The sequence below is a fragment of the Sinocyclocheilus rhinocerous genome, unplaced genomic scaffold (assembly GCF_001515625.1).
Source record: "Sinocyclocheilus rhinocerous isolate Xijiao unplaced genomic scaffold, SAMN03320098_v1.1 scaffold780, whole genome shotgun sequence".
In the NCBI taxonomy this organism is placed as follows: domain Eukaryota; kingdom Metazoa; phylum Chordata; class Actinopteri; order Cypriniformes; family Cyprinidae; genus Sinocyclocheilus; species Sinocyclocheilus rhinocerous.
This window is the reverse complement of record NW_015654937.1, coordinates 206,283-213,464: the sequence shown is the minus strand read 5'-3', so window position 1 is coordinate 213,464 and position 7,182 is coordinate 206,283. Positions and strand designations below refer to the sequence as shown.

The window sequence follows — 7,182 nt, the reverse complement described above, 5'->3', positions numbered from 1 at the left end:
GTCAGTATGGACTGGTCTGAGGAACATCACCATGTACAAGACACCACCCCCACAGTTTGCGGAGAATCAACAACTGGCTGACGATCTGAATGTGTTTTACTGCCGATTCAAAAAGCCCAGTCTACCACCCCACACCCACTCTGATCTGCACTTCACACCCCTCCTGCAACCCCCTTCCTGCCTCCCCCACCATTCAACCTGCGCTTAAGGTCTGTGTAGAGGATTTGAACCGGGTCTTCAGAAAGCAGAATACTTAGAAAGCTTCAGGTCCAGATGGTGTTTCACCCGCCTGTCTAAAAGTCTACACTGACCATCTGGCCCCCATCTTCACACAGATCTTCAACAGATCACTGGAGCAGTGTGACGTTCCCTGCTGCTTCAAACGCTCCACTATCATTCCGGTCCCCCAAAAAAAACAAAATCACTGGACTTAACTACTACAGACCTGTCGCTCTCACGTCTGTGGTCATGAAGTCATTTGAGAAACTGGTCCTGGCCTACCAGAAGGACATCACTGGACCCTTGCTGGATCCTCTTCAGTTAGCGTACAGAGCAAACAGGTCTGTTGACGATGCAGTCAATATGGGACCGCATTACATTCTGCAACATCTTGATAGACCTGGGAATTACACAAGGATCTTATTTGTGGACTTTTTCGGCCTTCAATACCATCATGCCTGACCTTCTCTCAGCCAAACTGACCCAGCTTTCCATGCCTACCCCAATCTGTCAGTGGATCACCAGCTTCCTGACAGACAGGCAGCTGCTAGTGAGAAAATCACATCCAGGACTCTCACGATCAGCACTGGCACCCCTCAGGGTTGCGTTCTCTCCCCACTGCTCTTCTCCCTGTATACAAACGAATGCAAAGCAAAAGACCCCTCTGTCAAGCTCCTGAAATATGCAGATGACACTACCATCTGCTTACAGACAGGAGGTTAAACAGCTGGCTGTCTGGTGCAGTCTTAACAACCTGGAGCTCAACACGCTCAAAACAGTGGAGATGATAGTGGACTTTAGGAGAAACGCCCCTGTACTCACCCTAACTCACCATCATGGATAGCACTGTGGCTGCAGTAGAGTCATTCAGGTTCCTGGGCACCACCATCTTACAGGACCTCTTACAGGACCTGAAGTGGGACACTCACATAGACTCCATTGCTAAAAAGGCTCAGCAGAGGTTGTACTTCCTTTGCCAACTGAGGAAATTCAACCTGCCACAGGAGCTGCTGAAACATTTCTACTCGGCCATCATTGAGTCTGTACTGTGTTTATCCATAACTGTCTGGTTTGGTTCAGCCACCAAATCAGACATCAAGAGACTATAACGGACAGTCAGGTCTACTCAGAAGATTATTGGTTCCCCCCTGCCTAACTTCCAAGATCTTTACACGTCCAGAGTGAGGAAAAGCACCAACCACCAGAAAAGCCAGGCACAAGAAGTTTTTTCCCGCAGGCTGTATTCAGCCTGAACAATTAAAACTTGCATAACTATACATTGTCCATTATAACTGACACATTTATACATACCATCTGAAAATTGTACATTTGTAAACTACATAAACTGTACACTTGTAAATAACATATCTGTACATTCATTAAAACAATTCTATATGTTTTTTCTCTATATTTCTACTTTTGTATTATATTGCATTATTGAATTTTCTGTTTTTTTCTTATGTTAGTGTTATATTTTATCTCTACTGTGTAATTCCTGTGAATGCCTGCAGTGCACTATTATGGAACGATATTCCGGACAATTTTGCAAGGACTTGCAAATTGTATTTTCAATTGCGTTTTCCATATGTGGACGCATAAATTGTGACATAATCCAAATGCAATTGCAAATCCTGCATTACCGTTTGCATTTTCGCTTTCGCGAACGCACAGTGACTGCCAAATTTCAAATGAAAAAGCAAAGTCCATTTGCAACTGTATTTCCCATGTCTTAGGAGTTACGAGCCTGTCATATTTAAATAGCAATATTAATTGCCACGTGCGTCCTCTCCCCACTGCTCTTCTCCCTGTATACAAACGAATGCAAAGCAAAAGACCCCTCTGTCAAGCTCCTGAAATATGCAGATGACACTACCATCTGCTTACAGACAGGAGGTTAAACAGCTGGCTGTCTGGTGCAGTCTTAACAACCTGGAGCTCAACACGCTCAAAACAGTGGAGATGATAGTGGACTTTAGGAGAAACGCCCCTGTACTCACCCTAACTCACCATCATGGATAGCACTGTGGCTGCAGTAGAGTCATTCAGGTTCCTGGGCACCACCATCTTACAGGACCTCTTACAGGACCTGAAGTGGGACACTCACATAGACTCCATTGCTAAAAAGGCTCAGCAGAGGTTGTACTTCCTTTGCCAACTGAGGAAATTCAACCTGCCACAGGAGCTGCTGAAACATTTCTACTCGGCCATCATTGAGTCTGTACTGTGTTTATCCATAACTGTCTGGTTTGGTTCAGCCACCAAATCAGACATCAAGAGATGACAATGGACAGTCAGGACTGCTGAGAGGATCATTGGTGTTCCCCTGCCCAACCTCAAAGATCTTTACACCTCCAGATTGAGGAAAGGGCAAAGAAAATCACTTTGTACACCATACACCCAGCACACTCTCTCTTCGAACTGTTGCCTTCTGGTCGGCGCTACAGAGCACTGACCACCAGAACAGCCAGGCACAAGAACAGTTTTTTCCCGCAGGCCATATTCAGCCTGAACAATTAAAAAGTTCACAACTACACACTGTCCATCATAACTGACACTTTTATACATAGCATCTGGAAATTGTATACTTTAAACTACATAAACGGTACACTTGAAAATAACGTATCTGTACATTCACTTAAACAATTATGTTTTTTTCTCTATATTTCTATTTCTGTATATATTTTTCTCTGTATTTCTATTTCTGTATTTATTTTCCTGTTTTTCTTATATTAGTGTTGTTTCATCTTTGTTATTCTATGTATGTCTGCACTATCATGTATGTTTGCACTATGTGTGTACTTTCTTCTGCACTGGAAGCTCCTGTCACCAAGTCAAGTCAAGTCACCTTTATTTGTATAGTGCTTCATACAATACTGGTTGTGTCAAAGCAGCTTTACAGTTGTTAAACAGGAAAATAGTTTGTCGATGATGCAAGAAGACAATAACAGAGTCGTTTTTCCAGCTAAAGTCAGTTCATTGATGATTCAGTGATGTCATCATCCAGTTCAGTTCTCTTCCAATAGTGTCTGTGCAATCAGTCAAGCATCTCCAACTAAGCAAGCCAAAGGCGACAGTGGCAAGGAACCAAAACTCCATCGGTGACAGAAATGGAGAAAAAAACCTTGGGAGATAGTCAAGTCAAATTCCTTGTGTGTGTAAACATACTTGGTAATAAAGCTCCTTCTGATTCAGATTCTGAAGGCCCAGAAATGTTGCGAAAACATCATGAAGTAGTCCATGTTACTCCAGTAGTTCAACTGTAATTTTCTGAAGTGACAGGAATGCTTTTTGTGCACCAAAAAAACAAAAATAACGATTCAACATTTTCTTCACTTCCGCTTCAATCTCCAACACGCATTTACAAGAGCTTTTTCTTCTTCTCCAGTCCACAAGAGCACCACGACGCATGCATGTTGTGCGATACAACCCGTACCGGAAGCTCTGTACTGTTTGCAAGCAGAGGAAGACTACTGTAATAATACTGTAATAATGTAATACAGCATTCCTCTACTTGCAAACAGTACAGCACTTACTGCGTACTGCAGCGTATGGGTTGTATCGTGAGAGTCATGCTCTCGCATCAACACTACATGCATGTATCGTGGTGCTCTTGTGGATGGGAGAAGAAGAAGCTCTTGTGAATGCGTGTTGGAGATTGAAGCAAAGTGAAGAACATGTTGAAAATAGTCAATATTTTAGTTTTTTTGGCGCATAAAAAGCAATCCCAGTGCTTCAGAAAATTTCAGTTGTAGCGTCTGGACCAATCAGACACACAATTTTTTTAGTTATATTTAACAAATACTGTGTGTGCCAGCCAGTATCATCTTCTCAGACCTTAAAAGGCTCATGCACAGTTCCGCCCATGTTGTTTTCTTCTGCTAAGTCTTCTGCTAAAACTCTCTGATTGCGTGGAGAGCCTGAGCCGGTGCGGGCGTGCCCGGTGGGCTCCAACACATAGTCAGTCAGTCTGCGGTTCTGTTAGATTCTGAGAAGATGAGGAGTGTTATGATAGATCACTAGTTAATATAACCCCACCGATACCATGTTTGGTCTCTATGAATTTGTCTTCTGATGATCTAAACGAGAGTGTATATTATATGTTGGTAGATAGGCAATATATTAGTGTTCTAAGAATATTTAGTAATTTTGCATCAACACACAATCTTCTGTTAGATTCTGAGAAGATGAGGATGTGAGCTAGAATGCTCCTGCAACTCTTAAGTCTGCACCAGGCTCCGGTGTTTGTTTGTTTGTTTGTTAGACTAGTTTGTGTTAGTGTTTAGTCAATAAAACTCTTGTGCACAAATTACATGAGATTCAGATTCTGCCTTGCAAATTAATGTCCCTTTTTGATTTTGATCCTTACTACATGCTCTAATGCATTGTATTTCTGTGGCCATGGAAATATCCTTTCCTAGAGTTGATATGAACTTACACTGAATGTTCGCTGGACGAACAGATTGGTTGATTGCAATTTAATTCTGCTACAGTTACTACTGGCAGCTGATATAAATAATTGTAATTAATCATAATTAACTGTAATTATTTATATACATTTCCCTTTTGAGCTAATTTGCTACACAGTTGAACCACTGGAGTAACATGGACTATTTCCATAATGTTTTCACTACCTTTCTGGCCTTCGAAGTGAAAGTTGCTGTCAATGGAGGAACAGAAACCTCTCTGATTTCATTTAAAATATTTTCATTTGTGTTCGGAGGATGAATGAAAGTCTTAGGAGATTGGAACAACATGAGGGTGAGTAATTAATTACAGAATTTCCATGTTTGGGTGAACTATCCCTTTAAGCATGTACTATACTATCAGATTTTGCTCACTGAATGGCATTACAGGACAGAAGAAAATAGCAATTTATAAATAGCTGCTGCTTAATTTTTGTAAATAGGACTGTTTAATTTTTGACACGTTGGAGCGATAAAGCAACATGAATGAAAAAATAAAGCATAGACATGGTTGATGGTATTCACGTAAACACAGTCGGTTGTGTCTGTAGGGATTTCTGTCATGAACGGACACTGATATGCCACAGAAACAACTCATCATGAGATGACGAACCAATCTAATCAAGAGATAACACAGAGATCTTTTGTATCAGGACTACAACTTATAGATACCTCGTGATTTCTTGTGACCGCCAATGAATGAACTACTACATCCAACAGGAAGAGGACGAGTAATTTAATCACACCCTCAGGCTTGCAAAACAACGGACCTAAAGAGCAGTGATAATGTGATTAAATCAAAGGGTCATGATATTTAAATAACCTTGGTATGAATGAAAATGTGGTATTTTGAACAGTGTGTGTAGTACGACACTTTATAAGAAGTTATTAAAACTTGCAGGAATACGCCTCACTGGAAGCATGTGATTCATGCATCATAAGGAACAGTATGGGGCGTGGCTAAGCCCGCAGCCACCATCTGATTGGAACAACGACCTGTGAGATGGACCAACATCGAGCCTGCTTAAAAGGGACACAAAGCTTTCTCAGGCTCGCTCGCTCTCTCTCTCTCAAGACCTTTGGCTTTCATTTTGGTGACCGCGCTACAAGCGCTCCCATGCCGTAACATTGCACGAGCGAGACTCCAAAACTCAAACACTTCAGCTGAAACTCCGCGACTGCCGAACTTCAAAGTCTAAAGCCAAGCAAAAGGAAATCTCAGAAGAACTCCAAACATCACTCTCCGTGCTCAAGGCAACCGACTTTCGAAGCTCCTACGTCACAAGGCAACCTCCAATCACCACGGAAGGCTTCCCCAAAAGGACATCACCCAAACGTCATCTCAGCAACCAATCCGAAAGCTCCGGGATTCCCTCAAGCAGCCATCCAGGAAGCCTGTTGTCAGCAACGAGAAAACCCCTCCGCTTCTCAGATTTCAGCAAAACGCAAGTACAAACAAAGCTCCTATCTGCTGAAATCGGTGCTGAATTGATAATCAAGCAGTAAACGTAAGACAAATCTCTGCTTTGTGATTCTCTCGGGTTGAATTTAAAACCACTCGTGGAAACGAGTTAGAACTTTGGGAACTTCATACAAACTCCGTAACTTTCATTCTTCCGAACTGTATGTATGTGTGTGTATGTATGTGTGTTTTAGCTTAGTTTTAATGTAATCTAGAATAGCCAATAAATTCGTGTTTCATTTATAAAGAATCATTGTCTGGTGTCGTATAAGTTTAAAGTCAAACCTTGCCAAGATCACGTTACCTCGCTAGGAGCTTACAAATTATCATAATTGTATTGACCTGTGGCCAAGGAAAATACACATAGTCAGATGGTTAAGATACACGGACATTAACGTCTCGCTGGACGACCGTTGATAAGGTGTAAACCATTAAAATTTGAAATCAGTTCTAATCAGGTTGACTTCGAATTTTCAGATTCGAGTCCTTTCAAAACCTGAATGAATTAATAATAATTAATTCCCTAAAATTAAGTAATCAGATATTACAATAAGATTGATTGATTGATTGATTTGTTGATTGTATTCTAGACTAATGCTATCATGTATCAATGACAACAAACAAACAAAATCATGCATACTAAGAGAATCAGATGTGACAGTGTGTATGATTTTTCTGAACTGTTAAAATATTGGTGTCTGGAAAACCATTTTGGTAACACTTTCTATGAAGCCCGTATTTATAATTCATTATAAGGGTATTCTTAAGGCATTATAATGAATGCATAATGCATTATAAAAAAACTTATAATATGTTATATCAACTCATGAATAATCATAACAACAATTATAATACATCATAATACTTACGTATTTGTGGTTATAAGTTTAAGAGTATGATTATTTATAAAACACAATGAACACCATATTAAATGTACTTAATTTACAGTATAATGAACTGTATCATATCTTGACATTGTTTATTTAAGATCTGCACAGTATCTTACTACAGCTTGTGAGTGGTTAGATGTTGAGTGTT

The 7,182-nt window shown here is 40.6% G+C and overlaps 1 long non-coding RNA gene across 1 annotated transcript in view; it reads left to right on the top strand.

Annotated features, from left to right (window-relative positions):
• The first annotated feature begins 4,937 nt into the window (after positions 1–4,937).
• LOC107717854 (uncharacterized) overlaps positions 4,938–7,182 on the top strand; it is a 19,435-nt gene continuing 17,190 nt past the window's right edge. The window contains exon 1 of the long non-coding RNA XR_001637349.1: positions 4,938–4,950. This is a non-coding gene — a long non-coding RNA (uncharacterized LOC107717854). The remainder of the gene's footprint in view (positions 4,951–7,182) is intronic.